This window comes from Alligator mississippiensis, chromosome 2 (genome assembly GCF_030867095.1).
Source record: "Alligator mississippiensis isolate rAllMis1 chromosome 2, rAllMis1, whole genome shotgun sequence".
NCBI classification, from domain to species: Eukaryota; Metazoa; Chordata; order Crocodylia; family Alligatoridae; genus Alligator; species Alligator mississippiensis.
This window is the reverse complement of record NC_081825.1, coordinates 201,759,661-201,778,940: the sequence shown is the minus strand read 5'-3', so window position 1 is coordinate 201,778,940 and position 19,280 is coordinate 201,759,661. Positions and strand designations below refer to the sequence as shown.

Genomic DNA, 19,280 nt, shown 5'->3' with positions numbered 1-19,280 from the left:
TGCACCTGAATTAACTGCACAATAAATTCAAGTGCATAAAACTGCCTACACATGTGCCCCGGCTGGGAGCAAAATGAGCCCTACAGGAGCAACCTAGTCCAGGGCTATTCCTGCTCTGCTCTACCCCCCTGCAGCAGCCAGGGAGAGCTTCAGACACACCCAGGCTGGCACAGGAGGTCAGGCTTGGGCTATGGTGGGTGGGGGGAGCTGTATCCAGCTTTGGGGGAAGCTCCAAGCCATGTGGAGTTTGGGGTTAGCTCCAAGGTCTGGGGGGTGGGGAGGAGCTATTCTTAGGTGTGAGGGCAGGGGCTAGAAGGGGGCACAGGGCTGGTCCTGATGTGCCCAGGGCCAGGAGAGCTCTTTTGACTGCAGCAGCAGCTGTTTCCTGGCCCTGTGCACATTGGGATGGGTCCTGATACAGGGCCAGGATACAGCTGTTGTCACAGCCAACAGAGCTCTGCTGGCCCTATGCACATCAGGACACACAGCTGCCAGCAAGCCCCATTACCCAGGTGGGGCTTTTCTTCCCAGCTGGGAGCTCACTAGGAGCTGTCCCACTTCTGGGGCAGCTGTTGTTGAGCCTCCAGCTGTATAGGGAAGCCCCACTCAGCCAGAGGCTCATTGGCAGCTGCTTCAGGAGCGGGACAGGCGCTGGCTAGCCCCTGCTGGTTGAGGAATCCCTGCCTGGCAGTGGGCTCACTGGTAATTGCCCCAGAAGCAGGACACCTGTTTTTGGCAAAGCTCTGGCTGAGCGGGAAAGCAAAGAGCTCCCCAGTCCTGGCACAGATCAGCTCCCAGCTCCTGCGGGGAGCCAGGAGCTGAGCAGTGCCAGGACCAGGGACAGAGAACTCTCCCATCTCCTGTGACCCCCTGCTGGTGTGGCTGACCTGGAGCAAATTTGCTTCCAATCAGCATCTATGTGAGTGCTTTACCTGTATTTACAGTTACTAGCTAACTATGCAGTAAACTATTTTACTGCAGACTAATTTACTGCCACACACACATAGACAGTGACACTTTACTGTGCAGTAGATTAGTTTTCTGCACAGTAAAAAGTGTCTCATGTAGATATGCCCAGTCTGAGTTTGGGTATCAGAAGATTACCCATCCACTTAAAAATGAAAACTCAAACTCTATACAACAAAACAGTAATTTAGTACTTTTCTTTGATGGTTGAACATCTAGCACAACCTATCTCAATTCAAGCCCTGTCCTCTGCTTCCTCCCCTCTCAGAGTTAGAAGACATTTATTGAGGTAGTAATTTTCCTATTATCCTGTAGGATGTTTTTTGGCATTCACTTTGTAAAGGAATTGTTTATTTCTGAGTGCCGTTTGGTCCAAATAATTTTTTTCTATGCAACTTAAAAAATAATTGTAGTTTATGAATGGTTGAGGTAGAGCTATTTAATGCTAATCACCACTACCCATGCCTTAGAGTGTGTCTTTAATACAGATTTAATTTGTAAGCCGGACCTGGATTAACCTAGCCCAGACTTTACAAAGCCATACCAAATTACTGTGCCCTTCCTCAGTTGAATTGCTCTATGATTCTTTCCCAGTGAACTGTTGGGTGAACACATATTTCCTTTGAGAATTATGGAGAAGATCGCGTCAGTACTTGAGTGCTTTAGCCTAGAGCCTCATTGTAAAATGGACAAGTTGCCAGCCCAAGTGAAAGTACTGTCCAGGCTTTAATCTGTATTCCTAGCCAGGTCAGCTAACCTGAATTTAAAGCATGTCTAAACTTTGAAGAGATGGTTTTGTGCATGGACTGAAGAGGGTATAGGGCAACAGCCAAGAAACTTTGAGTGAACTTTGCAATAAAGATCTTAACCAGTCTAAAAAACTCAAGAACTTGAGATATTCACCAGATGTTTATTTGTGACCCCAAATCTATTTATACACTAATGAAACCTTAATGAAAGAGATCTTCAAATATGCCAAATTATAGGTAGTTTTCCTGGTAGCATATGAAAATGGGTGTGCCTAGAAGTTTATGAGAATGTTTTAGAAGCTTATTTTGAAATATTGTTCTAAGAAGGCGACGGAGTCTCTAACTTCAAAAAATGCCTGTGTATTCATTGATCTTGTACAAAAGAAAACCCATGCAAGCACAGAATGAGCATCCATTGCACTTTATGGTTGTATAGCAATTAAGTATTTTGGTTAAAAATTCTTCCTTTCATTCAGTTTCTTCAGAAGGATTAATCACAATTTATCCCCCAGGGTATATGCTTTTTATGTTTCAAAAGATATAAAAATTATTTAATTAACTTTATCATACTCTTTAAATTTTTTTAAATGTTGGCACATATCCTTTAGAATATTATCTTCTTCATTAATCAAGTGCAGAAGAAAGCCAACTCTTATTTAAGCAAATAAAATTAAAATCCATTTTCTGTATTTAGTGAGAAATATAACATTAATTGGATACTTAGGAGTATTCTCAGTGCTATAACCATTTTTCTTATTAAAGATACAGTCATTTCTAAGGAATCCTGTGTTCCTTGATTATAGGTTAGGAAAGAAACAATTAACTTTCAGTCAGGATTTTATTTAGTCCTGTTAATAGTACATTCTAATTTTTTCATTTAAAACAATTGCATAGATTTTTTGGACCAAACAGGGCACGGTCTTTATGGTAGCAAAAGCCATAAGTCCTAGGAATTAACTATTTATGGATAAAGGGTATTTTAAAATTAGTTATGCTAGATCATGGCATATAAAAATTGCTAATATTGGATTATGTTTGGAGAGAACTTTTTTGCACATAAAAATCTCTTCAGAAAACAAACAAACAAAAAACCCCAACATTGTTGTCTTCTCTTTTGTAATATTATTTTAATATTATTAACTCTAGATGCTATAAGGCTTATGGCCCTTATGTGATGACATCTTCCTCTTCTGCTTTATAGGGGAAAAGAAGTCATAGGTTACCCCTTTTTAGCCCCTCCCAGTTGAAAATATCTCTCCTGCCATGACTTTGATGTTCAGTAATTATTTTTATTATTCCTGAGAGGGCATCCCACAAGCAGAAGAACTATGCTCTCAAAGGCACAGCACGCCAACATGCAGTTTTTTAGAACTATGGGGCTCCACCATCCCCTGCACCCCTTCCTTACACCACCTGAACCCTGAGAATCCCTTCAGGGTAAAACTTTGAGTTCAAGAAAAACTTAAATGAAAATAAACAGTTCCTGGCCTTTTCTGCAGCTTCAACGAAACTTCTCAATCCTTTGTTCTCTATTTTAATATTGCTTTGCCTTGTTGTACTTCTTTCTTCTCCACCAGGAGACTGTTGACTACACAGCCTTCAGTTCCTCCCTGTCTCAAGACTTTCCAGGTCTGCCACACCCCTCCGCATGCTGCTTTCTCCCTTGGGCTCCCAGCTGGTTATCTTTGGGCTTACTGTGCCTCTCCTTGTCTGGCTCTCTCTCTTTTCTCCAGCTGGACTTCTCTGAGCCTGCCTTGCCCCTCCTCTTCCAGCTCTCCTCCTCCATCTCCCAGCTTCAGATTTTTGGGTGTGTCCCACCCCTCGGCATCCCTCTGTCTCTCACCAGCTCTGAGCTGGGGCTTTCCAAGCATGCCTCGCCCCTTGGCATGTTGCTCCCTCTCGCTGGCTCCAAGCTGGGGCGCTCTGAGCATGCCCTGCCTCTCAGCATCCATCTTTTTCTTCCTGGCTCCAAGCTGGGGATCCCCAGGCATGTCCCACCCCTCAGCATCCTGCTCTCTCTCCCCAGCTCTGAGCTGGGGATTCCTGGGTGTGCCCTGCCCCTCAGCATCTGGCTCTGTCTTCCTGGCTCACAGGAAAGAAAGCTCCTCTCCATGTTGTACACTTCTCCTTTGCTGGAGCCGGAAGTCTCCCCTCCCATGCTGCATGGCTCCATTTGGAGCCAGCACACACCCCAGATGTGAGGCTGCCAGCCGTTCCTTTCTTCCTCCAAGGTAAGTATGAGAAGAGAGGGTTTGGTTCAGGGGTTGGTTCCCTGGGGAGTCTCCTGATCCGATACTTTTCCCTCACATAGAACAACTGCTTTTTTTCTTAATATTTGTTATGCATTTGGTCACTAACTCATATAAAGTTCTTTAAGATGCCCTGAGTATTCAAAATATTACCTATTCTTTAGCATAGTATTGTTAAATAATGTTTGTCTTCTCTTTAGTTCATATCTTTTTTCCTGACTTTTGTGACAGAAATAAACCATTTCTGAAGGCTTAAAAAATGGGTATATTTGCACCTGCATGGTTTCACTCTAATTAACTATGAAACTGCAGTTACATAAACTACAGAAACTACAGTTATGGCTGAAATGGATCCCTTAAATGTGCAGATATGTTGAAGATACCTTCAGAGGATTTAAACTGTAGAAAGGAAATCTTATTTTCAATGATAACTACTGCATCTGTATACAAGCAACCCCTGCTTAACGCTGTTTCGCTTAGTGCTATTTCGCTATAACACTAATTTTAAATTGATACCTGATTCCACTTGGTGCTCAGTGAGTTTTGTTATAATGCTCGCAGTCACCATCTTGGGTCATTAAAAACACTTGCAGTCACCATCTTGGGTGGTCAAACACTTTTCGTTTTGTTTAACGCTTGGTTTGTTTAACGCTTGGTTTTTCAGGAACCAATTAAGAGTGCTAAGTGGGGGTTACCTGTCCTGTTGTCCAGACTGACTTCTCTATTTAGCATGTGAACTCCACTATGGTATAAATGTGCATCCTCACCTACATCAGTATCCTGTTTCACTTTATGCATTAAATGATAGATGCTTCTCTATCCAGCTATGTAACTGTCAGTTTTAGCTGTTAGCCACAGTTTGCAGTTCCAGCCCACATGCAGTGTTGGTTGCACAAGTGCCCATGTGGCTACTGAGCAGGTGTTGTAGTTTCTGCTTTAGCAGGGCAGATGCATGGCTCCTACGCTTATGTCCTGAAGTGCTGACTTGGTAAAAAACAGGCCCCTTCCCCAACTTCCATTTTGAAGCTGGACCTCAAGGTAGACAAGAGAAGGAGATATGTGGAACCAGCGGGAAGAAAATAAGTTAGAGGGTCTGACTTGGTGAGATGGTTGACCATCTAGTAGGAAGCAGGTCATAGAATCATAGAAGTAGGGTTGGAAGGGACCTAATAGATCTTCAAGTCCAACCCCCTGCCTGGGCAGGAGGGAAACTGAGCTCAAGTGACCCCAGCCAGGTAGGCATCGAGCCGCTTCTTAAAGACCCCCAGGGTAGGAGCCAGCACCACTTCCCTTGGACATTGGTTCCAGATCCTAGCCACCCTGACTGTGAAGTAGTTCCTATGGATATCTAATAAACCTACTCTCCAACAACTTGTGGTCGTTATTCCTTGTTATCCTGGGGGGCGCTAGGGGAAACAAGGTCTCCCCCAAACCCTTCTGGTCCCCCCTAGTGAGTTTATAGACGGTCACAAGGTCCCCCCTCAGCCTTCTCTTGTGAAGGCTGAACAGGTTCAGGTCCCGTAGCCTCTCATTGTAGGGTCTGCCCTGCTGTCCCCGGATCATGTGGGTGGCCCTCCTCTGGACCCTCTCAGTGTTGTCCATGGGTGTCCTGGGTGTTAGTCTGGAGCTTTGTTAACAATGGGACAGAAACCTCCTCATTGCTTTCCATCCATGGCCTGATCCAGCTACAGGGCCTGATCCAGCTACAGGTGGAAGGCAGTATGGCCCAGCCGCATCCAACCACTGGGGAGAGAGGGCATGACTGAGCCCCATCCAACTGTAGGGGGCAGGAGGTAAAGGGGACATGCTCCAGCCCCATCCAGCTGCAGGGTGGGGGGCATGGCCCAAACCCAACCTGATGTGCAAAGCTTGGGGCTTGGGAATTTGTTTGGGGGGAGATTGGCCTTATTAATAACCACCATTCCACTGCCACCAAATCTCCCAACCTATGGGGAACCCTGTGGGCCACATACCATGGCTCTGCAGGCTGCATTTGGCCCACAGGCCAGAGGTTGAGCACCCCTGGACTAGTCTACTGATGTCATTGCCAGTTTCTTTCAAAATTTTAATAAAAGACTCCCTTGAGATTTGTGAAGGCTACATGCACATAATTTTTTGTTTAACATATTCAGATGCTATGTAATGCAATCAGGAATAGCATACAGGATTAGCTTTCTCTAAAACCAGGCTGCTCTTCTCCTAAAATATTATTTTTGCAGATCCATGTCTGAAGATGAAGAAGTAAGTATCTCTCAAGTATTTTGGCAGGAATACACATAAGTCTAATGGGTCAGTAGGATGCAGAATCTTGTATCACCATTTCTAGCAATTGGGTCTATTATATTTTTATTTCAATGCTTTGGATAAACACCCTCTAAAATGATTATATTAATTTTTTTGGTCAGAATTGGGCACCACTGGTTAACAAAGTCCTTGAAGATTTCTAGAAGAAAATCAAGGCTGGGAACCTTTCCATTTCTCAGTAAGGATATATATAATCTTACTTAAGATTCAGTGGTGAGATAATAATCTGATTGTAGTTTAACAGGTACAATTTTCTTCAACAAAAAGCTACCGTTTCCTTCACCATCTGCAAATAAGTTGTTAAACCTGTTGTTAAAAAGCAATATTAATGAATCTTCAGGATCACCATTGGAAATACATTTCTCACAGAGCAACCAGTCCCTCTCTGACCTCACTGTCAGCTCAAGGGACCTTACGACTGATTAAGGAAAATCCACCTAACACCTTTAAAAGGTGAATTTGAGAACAGAAGTTAATAAACTGACTGGACACTAATAACCAAGGACTTCACACTGATACTGGTTTTATGATACATCTACCTGATTCTTGTATTCTTCCCAGGAATGAAAGGTGAGAATGACCTTTTCCCCTTTTGGATAGGCCTTAATCCAAGAGAGATAGTTAGGAGTGGCTTTACAGGTGGCAATGGCACCTCCAAAGCTGTGTCCTTCTACCATGTCAGTGCATGGAGCATCATGCCTTTAGGCATTGAAGGAGGCATAGTCTACAATGCAAGGATTTACTTTCTGATAGCACAACACTGTTTGGTGAACAGGCTGACATTAATGATATGCACTTGTTATGACATAAAAGCCATCATATGTTTCCTGATAATTTATTCATGAGTCCCATACCAAAGCTCAACTGACCTCAGCCCCAGTTCAGAAAAAGGATGTCATTGCATCAGGATCTCAGCTTTCTTCTTCCTTTACAATGCATCACATTCCTAAGGAACATTAGTACATTTAACATCATTGTTTCTCAAAGAGCCATAGAAAAGATCCACCAGAAAAGACAAAAAGAGGCTTTTACTCCCATTATATTTTCATTCCAAAGATGGGGATTATATCTAGGTGCTTTCCAGTGCTTGAAGGGACTCAATAAATACACAGCATGACAAATTCATTATGTTAATGCCCTTGCTTCCACCATTCCATCTCCACAAGTACAAGATTTGCTTGTGGGTCTTAACTTGTAGGGATGCACACTTCTGCATAGCTATTTATCCAGCCCACAGGATATAGCTACATTAAGCCCAACTGTTACAAATATGGGGATTCTCCATATCACAGTATTCATAAAATACTTGGCAGCTGTGGCCACACATTTAAGAAGAAAAGAAATCCATGCCTACCCACACCTGGATGACTTGTCTGATCCCAGGCAAGTCTCAGAAGAGATTCCGACAGCTTTGGATTACAATTTGTCTGACTTTCTTGAAACATAGGTTATTAATGAGCTGTGTTTATAATGGTATAGCATTTAAAATAAAATATTAACTAATGTTTTCTTTTTTAAAAATTACCCTATGTGATTTAGGAATCTAAAACCCATTTTAAAAAGCTACCAGAATACTTAGGAGTTCAGATCCCATTACCTTTCATTTAAGTTTGGCTACTGCATGAGCAACCCAGTTTTGACAATTGGACTTTGTTCTTAAATTTTCAAAGGGTTTTTTTTCAAATATTATACTAATGGCCAGTTTCTATTCCACCTACTAAGCCCATAAGTGGTCTTAGGTCCCTAAGTGTGATTCTATTTTATCCTGCTTAAGCCTCTAAAGGTCTTTCTATACAAAAGGTTGCTGGTCCTCTTCCCCTTCTTCACTGTTTTTTGTCACTCAGTGGGTGAGTTTACACATTCATTGATGCATTTTTTCTAATGTGCATTAAATTTAGTACCTTTGGGAGCCTACATGAGCACAGAGGCTGCTCCAATGCACTGGAATTCCAGAGTGTCAGAACAGACTTGACTAATCGAGTCTGCTGGAGCGTGGTTATTGCCATGCTCCAGCAGCTTCCTGCATCTTGTATATCTGCATCCCCTCACTTAAAAATGGCAGTGGGGGTGCTTGAACTAAAGCTCCTCAAATGAGCTTTAATTCTTGCTCCCCCGCAACCATTTTTAAGGGTGGGGATGCTGATACAGGAGACGTGGTAGTGCTTTAGTTAGAGTGGCTCTCAGAGATGTCACTCTAATTAAAGCACCACCACCCCCATCCTCGGAGCACGTGTAAAAGTGCCCTCCAATGTGAGGTACTAAATTAATAAGCATTAAGCTGCCCTACTTAATGCACAGGGGTGCAAGCACTGCTTTTTAGGTGATGCTTAATGCGCAGTATCCTATATTACTGCACATTAGCATAATAGTACGGTTCATACACACTGCTTTAAGGCTCAGTAAAATAGGCTACTGTGTATTAAAGTGCCTGTGTAGATGCATCTGGTCTTAAGGATGATATGATAGTACCTCTCAAATGTAGATGCATTCACGGATTTTCAGGTACTTGAACACATTGGACTAGAATTGCATTTAGGTGCCTAAGTTCAGTTGGACACCTAAAAGGTGAAACAGGATCTGGGCCCAAGGGTCTAAGTCAGTTTGAAAGATGTAATTTAAGCACCTTTTAAAAAGTTACATACTTGTCTTATTTGTTATATGAAGGTAGTAGCTGTGCCCTTTGGTTTTATTTCCTTCTTCTAGGTCTGGCATGGTGAAATTAATTTGAAAATAGAGGCTGCAGGTTTACTGGTTCAACTGTAAACTATTGCAAGACTTCTTTTACACAGTTACTCATTATTATCTTGGCCTGTTGCCATTCCAAAAAACAAGAAGAAAACTGAGGAGGGATTGAGGTCAACTTTGTAGCCTGTGAGCCATTCCTCAAATTAACTTATTTCCTAAAGCAAATACAATATTTTAATATTTTCCTCCATAGGTTTTTTCATAATATTTTTCACTGATGTAGGGGGCAGCTAGACCCAAAGCAAACAATCTGTTAAAAAGTATTGTCTTTCACTGAGCCTATTTGGCATTTGACACTGCTCAGGTATTCTGTATATAGCTGTGGAATCTATAGGGTGAGGAGGGTAAACTGTTTAAAAAGGAATGGGTGGTAGGTAGCAAATGGTGTTTAGAATCTGTTTTCTCAAAGAGATTAATTTTCTTTTTGTGTCTATGTGTTACGGGACAGGGTTATTTATTATTTTATCTTGGGAAGTTACTAATGGCTAGAACATGCTATTTAGAGGCTTGCTTTTAGGACTGGCTTGTAGGTAAAGTAGTCTAATTTTATTGCATTAGAACAACGGTCCAGAGGAATGGCAAGAGTTAATTGATTTCTAAAAGACTATTTGTGACAAAGTTTCCTTCAAGGCCCACTGTGTCTGACACAGGCTAGGAAATTGAAGATATGTTCCACACTGTTTCATAACAGAGATAACGGACTCTGCAGCATTAGCACCAGGTCACAGTGCTCAAGTGCACAGCCCTTGGGGTTACTGGTTTTGGTGGCAGACCAAATTAGGAGGCCTGGGAAATAACTAAGTAAGGATGTGTGCATGTGATGGGTTTGTGAAACAAAAGAATATGCTGACAGGACAGAACATGGACAGTATGACAACCACAGGCAGACCAATTAACTATGCCTGGAGATGAAGAGTAGTCAGAGGGGGAGAAAGAATACAAAAGGAGGATTTCAGAGCAGCAAAGGGTCCCCAAGAGGCAAACCTGAGGCCACCGTGGACAAATGGTATACCACTAGAGTCAATCTCATCCACCCCACTGGGGGGGAGTGGGCCTTAGCCTTTGACTGCCAGGCTCCTGACATCTGACGTTCAAGAAAGAACCTCATGGTGAATCTTGTGTACTGGCCACACATACCTTGACCCTGTGACAGCTCTAGGACTGGTAGATATAGAATTGTTTGCATTATTCTTATATACTATCACTGCGTATCAATAACATTTGCCTATTATTTAATGGAGAGCTCATGGTCAGTTTGAGGGTTTGGGTCCATCCAGAACAAAGTATCTGGGTCATCAGTCTACTGCTAACAGTTACTTGGTTAATTAAAAAGCACTGACTTTTTTTCAGATGTCTACTGAAAACAGTATAAAACTAGGGTTTCTTCATAAAATGAAAGTCAGGCATAGAACACAGCACCACAATATTTACATTTAATACCAACTATGAGTACTGAACAATCAACATTCTGTAAACAAATGGGAATACAGTAAATGCATGTTAATTTGATTATGCAATTTATATAATGTATCCAGCATAGAGAGTGTATTTCAAATATTTTCCAGTTCTTTAAAATAAGCATTCTCTCTCCAAAGGGATAATACAAATTTATGTAATAGCCTATTTGGAAAAATACTGTGTGAGCTCAACTGAGCACCGCTGTCCTTGACTTGGGGTAAGTAAGGTATCATTTTTTTTTTTTTAATTATGTAATTTCTAAGTATGTTCTAGCTAAATGTTAAGTATGTTTTAGCTAATTATGTTTCACTTACCTAGGGCTCTGGCTGGCAGCCCTACCCCAGCCAATGATCCAGCTGGCTACTGTTAGGGCCTCCTGATTGGCTGCTGAGAACAGCCTCTCCATTTAGTTCCATCTAAAGCAGTAGGATGCAGGCTGGGTTATTCTGAAGATTTGCTCTGCTAAGTTTCCATAGATATGGTATACTTGATCCTGCTTAGGTTTGCTCCTAGATTTGGTTTTTTGGAGATTTACCCTGGATCTGGTAACTTGGTCTCTGATTCTTGTTTCACCCTAACTTCAGCACTGGTTTCCTGATTTAAGCTCTGACTCATGGCTCATCCTGACTTCAGTACAGGCTTCTGACTCCTGGCTGGTGACTTGGTCTCTGTCCCTGGACTTCCCTCTGTCCCTGTATTTGGTTACTTGGTCTCTGGTTCCTGACCTAACTCAGCCTGTGGCCCACAACCCAGTCCTTACACATATACTGGATTTTACTGAAGGAAGTTTGTAGCTACAAAGACAGAAAATGAAGATAAAGTTTCATTTAAAACTCTTTGATCTTCTCTCTGGGAGCAGCATTACAATGCTGCTGTTTATACTAACTTTTATTTTTGCCACACTGAAATTATGGATGTGCATTGTTTTGACACTTTCCTGATTTGGAGCATTTTCTACTGAAGACAGTTCTGTTGAGTTATAGAATCATAGAAAATTAGGGTTAGAAGGGGCCTCAGAAGGTAATCTAGTCCAGCCCCCTGCTCAAGGACCATCCCCCAACTAGATCATCCTAGTTAAGGCTTTATCTAACTGGGTCTTAAAACATCCCAGGATGGAAATTCCACAACCTCTCTGGGTAGACTGTTCCAGTGCTTTACTACCTTCTTAATGAGAGAGTTTTTCCTAATATCTAACTAAACTTTCCTTGCTGCAACTTGAGACCACTGATACTTGTTCTGTTATCTGTCACCTGTGTGGAAGTAAGTTTAACTAGGCCTCTTACTTGACTAAGAGGAGAGACAAAGAGAGAGAAAGAGAAGAGAAAAAGATGCTGATGCTGTGTGTTTCAAAATGTTCTAAGATAAGAAAAAATCTTCATGCCTTGTTTTGTCTGTGTGCAGATGTTAACCTTCTCCTTTCTGCCGAACTAGAAGCTGATAACTGTTCCCAAAACATAGTGTTTTTTTTAAAATAAGTAAACTGCTTATGTGTGACAAATAATCAACATCTTTCTGTTTCTCTCAAGGTTGCTTGGTCTGAACCCTTTTCTCGCTGTCTAAAGTATAAATATGCTTATAAACTTGTAGAGGTCAGAGTTCCTTTAAAACTCTCCCTGTGATCACTTGTATAGCTTTAAATATACCTAGATGGCTCTGCCAATTCTAATACAACCACAACGTGAAGTTTGATTTCTTCCACAATTTGGTGCCGTGACTTGGATAGAGACGCCCGGAGTGATCGGTTGAGATACAGACCGTCTCCTCACTGATGCCCCGGCTAGCCAGACCAAGGTAAGAGACCTTTTGAAATCTCTATTGGGGCTTTTCAGTGAGAGACTGCCTGTGTGTCTTCCTGTTCGCTGCTTGAGGCTTACCCTATCTGACCCTTTTGCTGCCAGAATTGTCAGACCCACCATGTAAGTAGGAATTGTGAATTAAGGTTAAAGAAAAGAGTAAGAAACTGTGTTGCTGTTGTCAGTGAATGCATTTCCCTGTGTGAATTAAGTTCTGCAAAGAACTATGAGGTCTTTCTAAAGCTGGGAGTGGAAACCTTGAGCAGCCGCCCCAAGGACACCAGACTGTGTGCTCTTCAAAAGCAAGGGTGCAAGGTGGAAACTCTTAGACTGAAGGAGATCAGGGTTGTGTGCCAAATTTTCCCTACCCCCACTCTCATGAATGAGCCGTGTCTAACAGTGAGCAACTGCTTGTGTGCCGGTGCTGTGGATATAAGCCACAGCATTTCTGTGCTGCTAGCAAATCTCACGACCTGACCGGACACCCTCAATAAGCCTCTCCTGTGTGAAAGACCTGTGCGAATTGAGGTTAAGGATATGGGGAGCGGAGGGTCTAAAGACATACCGGCTCTGCCAGAAGGGACTCCAGCATTGTACATGTACACACACTATGGCCATAAGAGTTGTAAGTTTCTAGGCAAATGGAATTGGTATACCAGAGATGATGCTAGCTTGCAGTTTCCCCTGGAGGGAACATTTAATTTAAGTAAAATCCTTCATCTCCACGAAGCCCTTGAGTCGAGGCAGTAAAACACCACAGACTCAGTGGGATACATTTTTGATTGGTATGCAGAAGCTTCCAAAGACTTCAAGAATCTCAAGTTTGCAGCCTTAAGGACTCCCAAGAAAAACTAAAATCTCAGATAACAGAATTAAAACAGAAAAGTGCACCAAAAGGGGATCCCCCATCAACAACATTATCAGCACCAAGACAGCTTTATCCACAATTGACTGAGAATGAATCTGCAGAAGACATAATTGATTTTTTTAGTGTGCCACCCCCATACCAACCCCAGGAGATCTCCTAAACCCTGTTAAGCAATTCCCCAATATCAGGGAAGAACCCCAGAAGTTTAGAGAGAAATTGAAAACTGTAATCAATTGTTATAAGCCAACATGGGCAGATTTAAACCAATTAATGAGAAGTGTTCTGCCCTCCGAAGTCCGTAACCGCCTCATCGCACAGGCTAATTGGCCTCCTCAAGACCCTAGAATGGGAGGTCGCTTAGTAGATGCCCGAAAACGACTTCTTGAGGCCGTGCTTAAAATCTGCCCCAGGAAAACTGACTGGGCCAAAATAAATAACTAAGCAAAACAAAGGAGAATCCCCAGCAGACTACATGGATCTCTTGAAACTTATAATTAAAAGACATTCTAGCATTAAAGATGCAGCTGAAACTGCCCCAGAAGCAGTTGCCGCTTTTGTTCAAGGACTTATTTCTAAAGTCCAGGAACAGCAGTGTATAATTGCTGTAGGTTGGCAAACTAAGATGCTTACAAAATTAGTCACCATTGCTAATCATTGTACAGCCTGCCAAGAAAAGAAAAAGGAATCTGCAGAAACTAGGCTAATGTCTTTACAAATACAAACTTTTAGCAGAGGTAGAAGTCGAGGTTTCTGTCGAGGACAATTCAGAGGGAGGGGATGTGGTCGTGGGGATGGGACGAGGAAAATTTCAGTCCCAAAATAATGGCAGTTGTTATTATTGTGGCCAACCAGGACACTGGAAGGCTCAATGTCCTCACCGGTCTGGCCAGCCGGGGATGACATTTAACCAGCCACCACCTCCTCTCACTCAATTTTCTGTCCCAAATCAAGAAGCTTCTTCTTAGGACAGCCTGAGGAATGATAACATCATCACAGCCCCGCTTCTCTCACTTAATCAAGAGGATCCCTTTGTTTCCTGTTTAATAAGTGGTACTCCTACAAAATGTTTAGTAGATACCGTCGCAAGTCACTCTACTCTCCGAGCTGAAGAATTTTCTACAGCCCCGCACTCCTCTGCTGTTATAAACTCTGTAGAAATTTCTAATCAGATAGTTCCTTATCTTGTTTCCCAACCCTTACATGTTTCTCTTGGTCCTGTTTCTGATCAACATGCTTTTCTCCTCAGTCCTTGTTCTCCTGTTAATTTGTTAGGCAGAGATTTGCTTTGTAAACTCGGCTGTACTATTTATTGTTCTCCTAATGGTGTTTATTTGGATTTTCCCTGTGTTAATGAAATGGCTGTACTTGCTACTCTAGCTAGCTCACCTCCTGAGCCTAAGTCCCCTAATCTTTCTGTGTTACAAGACGAAATCATAAAGGCTGTCCCTCTGTTTCTCTGGTCCCAACATGCTAATGAAGTAGGGCAAATTCATACTGCCCAGCTTGTAAAAATTAAATTAAACCCAGCTAAGCCATTACCTAAAGTTGCGCAATACTCTTTACGCCCAGAAGCTGAAGAAAGAATGCGTCCTGTTATAACAGCTCTTTTGAAGCAAGGTATCATTGTCCTGACTAAAAGCCCTTGTAATATACCTATTTTTCCTGTAAAGAAACCTGAAAAGAATACCTATCATTTTGTACAAGACCTCCGTGCAGTAAATTCTGCAGTTTTACCTACTTTTTCTGTTGTACCAAATCCAGCCACTATCTTGTCCTGTATTCTTCCTAATGCCTGTTATTTTACTGTTGTTGACTTGTGTTCTGTATTTTTCTCTATCCCTATACACCCTAATAGCCGGTTTCTCTTTCCGTTTACCTATCAGAGACTTCAGTATACCTGAACTTGATTGCCCCAAGGCTATACTGAATCCCCTTCTCTTTTTCCTCAAATTTTGAAAAAGGATTTAGATGACATAATATTTAAAGAAAATTCTGTGTTTGTGTGGTACGTTGATGATCTGCTCTTAGCATTTACCTCCCTTAAAGCCTGTAAAGCTGATTTTTTTTTTTTTAACTGTTCTCACCTGTCTTGCCCTAAAAGGCCATAAGGCATCTAAAGAAAAGCTACAACTTTGTCTCCCTTGCGTCCACAATTTGGGTCATGATATTTCCACTGGAGAACGACTGCTTTCTTCTTCCAGAATAGAAGCTATTCTTAAAATCCCTAGACCAACTACTGTGTCCCAAATGCGTACTTTCCTAGGCATGGCTGGCTACTGCCGCCAGTGAATACTTGGCTATGCCTCTATAGTCAAGCCCCTGCAAAACCTGACTCTCTTGTTAATACCCCTGAGCCTTTGCCCTGGACTTCAGAAGCCAAAGCTGCTTTTGCCTCTATTAAACAAGCTCTGTCGCAAGCTCCTGCCCTACACCGTCCTGATTATACTAAACCATTTATTCTTTTTTGTCATGAAAAAGACAGATTTGCACTTGCTGTGCACATGGAGACAAGCACCATCCCATTGTTTATTATAGTTCTGCTCTTGACCCAGTTGCAGCCGGACTTCCTCCATGTCTTCGTGCTGTAGCTGCAGCTGCTATTACTGTTGAACTGTCCTGTACCCTTGTATTAGGTTATCCCCTTACTGTTGCTGTCCCACATGCTGTAGCAGCCCTTTTACTAAAAACTAAAACTGAACACCTTTCAAATGCTAGATTGACTAAGTATGAAATTTTGCTTCTTTCTCCTGGAAATATTACTTTAACTAGATGCCCTGTTTTAAACCCTGCCTCCCTGTTGCCTACTCCTTTAGATGGTGAACCCCACGATTGTATTGCTGTTACTGCCCACCTAACAATGCCTCACACTGAACTAAAGGACACCCCCTTGCAAAACCCAAATCTAGTATTTTATGTTAATGGGTCATGTCAAAAAAACTCAAAAGGTTCTCTTGTTGCAGGATAAGCAGTATGTTCCCAATATGATGTTATAAAAAGCCATCACTTTCCCAATGTGTATTCAGCTCAAGTTGCTGAGCTTGTGGCCCTTACCAGGGCTTGCACCCTAGCCTCTGGTACCTCTGTTAATATTTACACTGATTCTCGCTATGCCTTTGGCATGGTACACAATTATGGTCAACTTTGGAAGCAAAGAGGCTTCCTCACATCAGGAGGTGCCAAAATTAGTAATGGTCCATATGTAAATGCCTTGTTAAATGCTTTACAGTTACCTTCTGCTGTTGCTATTATTAAATGCCAAGCTCACCAGAAACCTTATAATAATGTTACATGTAAAAATGCTCTGGCAGACTCCACTGCAAAAGCTGTGGCTATTTCCACTCCTCAGGCTACACCTGTGTTTTTGTCTCTCTCAACTAACCAGTCTCCATTGGCAAGTCTTCATGACATTGCCCTCCTCCAAGATCAGGCTCCAGAACCAGAAAAATATACGTAGAGACTGGCTGGGTGTTTGTTATACCCTGACCATTTGTGGCGCTCCCCGGACAGCCACCTGGTTGCCCCAGTGGTCCTTCTTCCCTATCTTGCTCGCATACACCACAGCATAGCACACGTGAGCAAAGGGGGAATGATAGAAGCTGTTAAGCTTGATTAGTTTGTTCCAACTTTTTTCATTTGTAGCTCAACAATACTGTTATACCTGCCCTATTTGTCAAGCCCATAATGTGGGAAAACCTGTAAAAACAAAAAAAGCAGCACATCCCCCACCTTGGGGGCTGTTTGTAAATTTACAAATAGATTTTATTCAAATGCAGAAATGTTGTTCTTATGAATATGTTCTTGTTATTGTATGTAGGTTCTCTGGATGGGTAGAAGCCTACCAATGTGCAAAAGCTGATACCATCACTGTGAGCAAAAAGTTACTCAGAGACTTTATTCCAAGGTTTAGTATTCCTTTATCCATAAACTCTGATAGAGAAACTCATTTTACTGGGCAAATAATGGAAGAAGTCTGCAAAGTCCTGCAAATCCAGCAGCACTTTCATTGCCCCTACCATCCACAGGCCTCAGGCCAAGTAAAATGCCAAAATGGCATTTTAAAAAATAAACTGGCCAAAATTTGTTCTGAAACTCACTTAAAATGGCCAGATGCACTTCCCATAGCCCTTATGAGTATGAGATCTACTATCAATCGAAAGACCAGACTTGGCCCACATGAAATCCTGATGGAAAGACCCATGAGGCTCCCTGCCTCACCACCTGTTGCCTCCCACTTTTGTGATATACATTTACTTGATGATACTATTCTAGACTACTGTATGGCACTAATGAAGTGTGTCAAGGCTTTTCATTCACAAGTACAAGCAACTCTCCCCAAAGAACAAAATGAGCCACGCCAGTCCATCCTGCCTGGTGACTGGGTTCATGTAAAAATCCATCAATGAAAGTCATTGCTGGAACCCCGCTGGAAAGGCCCATTCCAGGTACTCCTGACAACCAACACTGCAATAATAGTGTCAATAGTGTCAAAGACTCCAACTGTGGATCCATGCTTCACACGCTAAGAAAACATCAGCTCCGTTAGACTTAGTCTCCTCCATATCAACCTTGTAATCAGCCTCCACAGACTGGTAGTGAGCCTAGCGCCTGCCAACAAGAGAGCTTAAGACCAGTAGTGAGCCAAGCGCCTACTGGCAAAGAGAATTTGCCACTACAGAATGAAGAAAATGTACCCCAACAACACCACTATGCCCTTTAAGAGAAGAAAAAGGCCTCTACCTAGTTCCTGGTTCCTGAGGTGAGGTTAGTTAGTTATGACTTAAGTACTTCTCAGCCTTTCCTTTTGTATCATCTTATATGAACTTAAAGACTCACCAGCTAAAAGAAACTTTGTAAATCAAACTAGACTTCAAACTAGGTCAAAAAGATCACTCCCACACTGGTATGCTCACCAAAACACTTTTCGTCAACTGTCTTATCAATATGCAAAAAATTTAAATGTTTCCAAATGTTAAATATGTTCCCATTTGCCTCCTAGTACAATGATAGGGGTGCCCATGATTGCTTTATCCCTTAAGTGGACCAACTTTTATGATATGTATGACCCACAGCACAACTACAGTGAGTGCCAAGAATTTTAGTCAAATCAAACCTTTTCCCAACGTCTTCCTCCCTCTTCTGATCCTGCTCCAGTTTTAGTTCCTTGGGCTCTACAGTTATTCATAGTCTGTTAATATTGTTTGTTTTTTTTTTAAATATTCTTAGTACTTATGCTAATACGATGCTGCTTAAGTTGTGCCGCTAAGCAAATGCAAAATAGCTTGTTAACCTCTGTGCAAAGAAACGAAGTGTATAATATGTATGTTGAACTAATAGATGGTAAAGAGACAGAAAAATTAGAAGTTAAAAGGCTCATGGCTATAAATATGTAATATGTTGGGCCAAAAAGGCCCAAAAGGGGAGAATGTGGAAGTAAGTTTAACTAGGCCTCTTCCTTGACTAAGAAGAGAGACAAAGAGAGAGAAAGAGAAGAGAAAAAGATGCTGATGCTGTGTGTTTCAAAATGTTCTAAGATAAGAAAAAATCTTCATGCCTTGTTTTGTCTGTGTGCACATGTTAACCTTCTCCTTCCAGCCAAACTAGAAGCTGATAACTGTTCCCAAAACATAGTGTTTTTTTAAAATAAGTAAACTGCTTACGTGTGACAAACAAATAATCAATATCTTTCTGTTTCTTTCAAGGTTGCTTTGTCTGAACCCTGCATCTCTTCTCGCTTTCTAAAGTATAAATATGCTTATAAACTTGTAGAGGTCAAAGTTCCTTTAAAAACTCTTCCTGTGATCACTTGTATAGCTTTAAATAAATCTAGATGACTCTGCCAATTCTAATACAACCACAACGCAAAGTTTAATTTCTTCCACACCTGAGAACAGTCTAGCTCCATCCTCTTTGTAACACCCTTCAGGTAGTTGAAGGTTGCTATCAAATCTCCTCTCAGTGAGTGAGTCTACAATTGTCCCACTTCTGGGGCAGGTCCCAGGCAGTTCTGGGCTGCATGAGGATTCCCCCAAACTGTCCAGGTTTATTCAGGAGCTATCCAGAAGCAATGGTTCTTGGTCTTCTGGGATCTGCCCCAGAAGTGGGACAATTCCAAGCCTGACTCCAACTGTGTGGAGAAGCAAGGAGCTCC

The 19,280-nt window shown here is 42.0% G+C and overlaps 1 long non-coding RNA gene across 1 annotated transcript; it reads left to right on the top strand.

The window, feature by feature from the left end:
- The first annotated feature begins 10,458 nt into the window (after positions 1-10,458).
- LOC132248701 (uncharacterized) lies at positions 10,459-18,983 on the top strand. Its single transcript, XR_009460043.1, has 2 exons — positions 10,459-10,688; positions 16,947-18,983. It is a non-coding gene; the product is annotated as an uncharacterized LOC132248701 (long non-coding RNA).
- Positions 18,984-19,280: the final 297 nt, after the last annotated feature.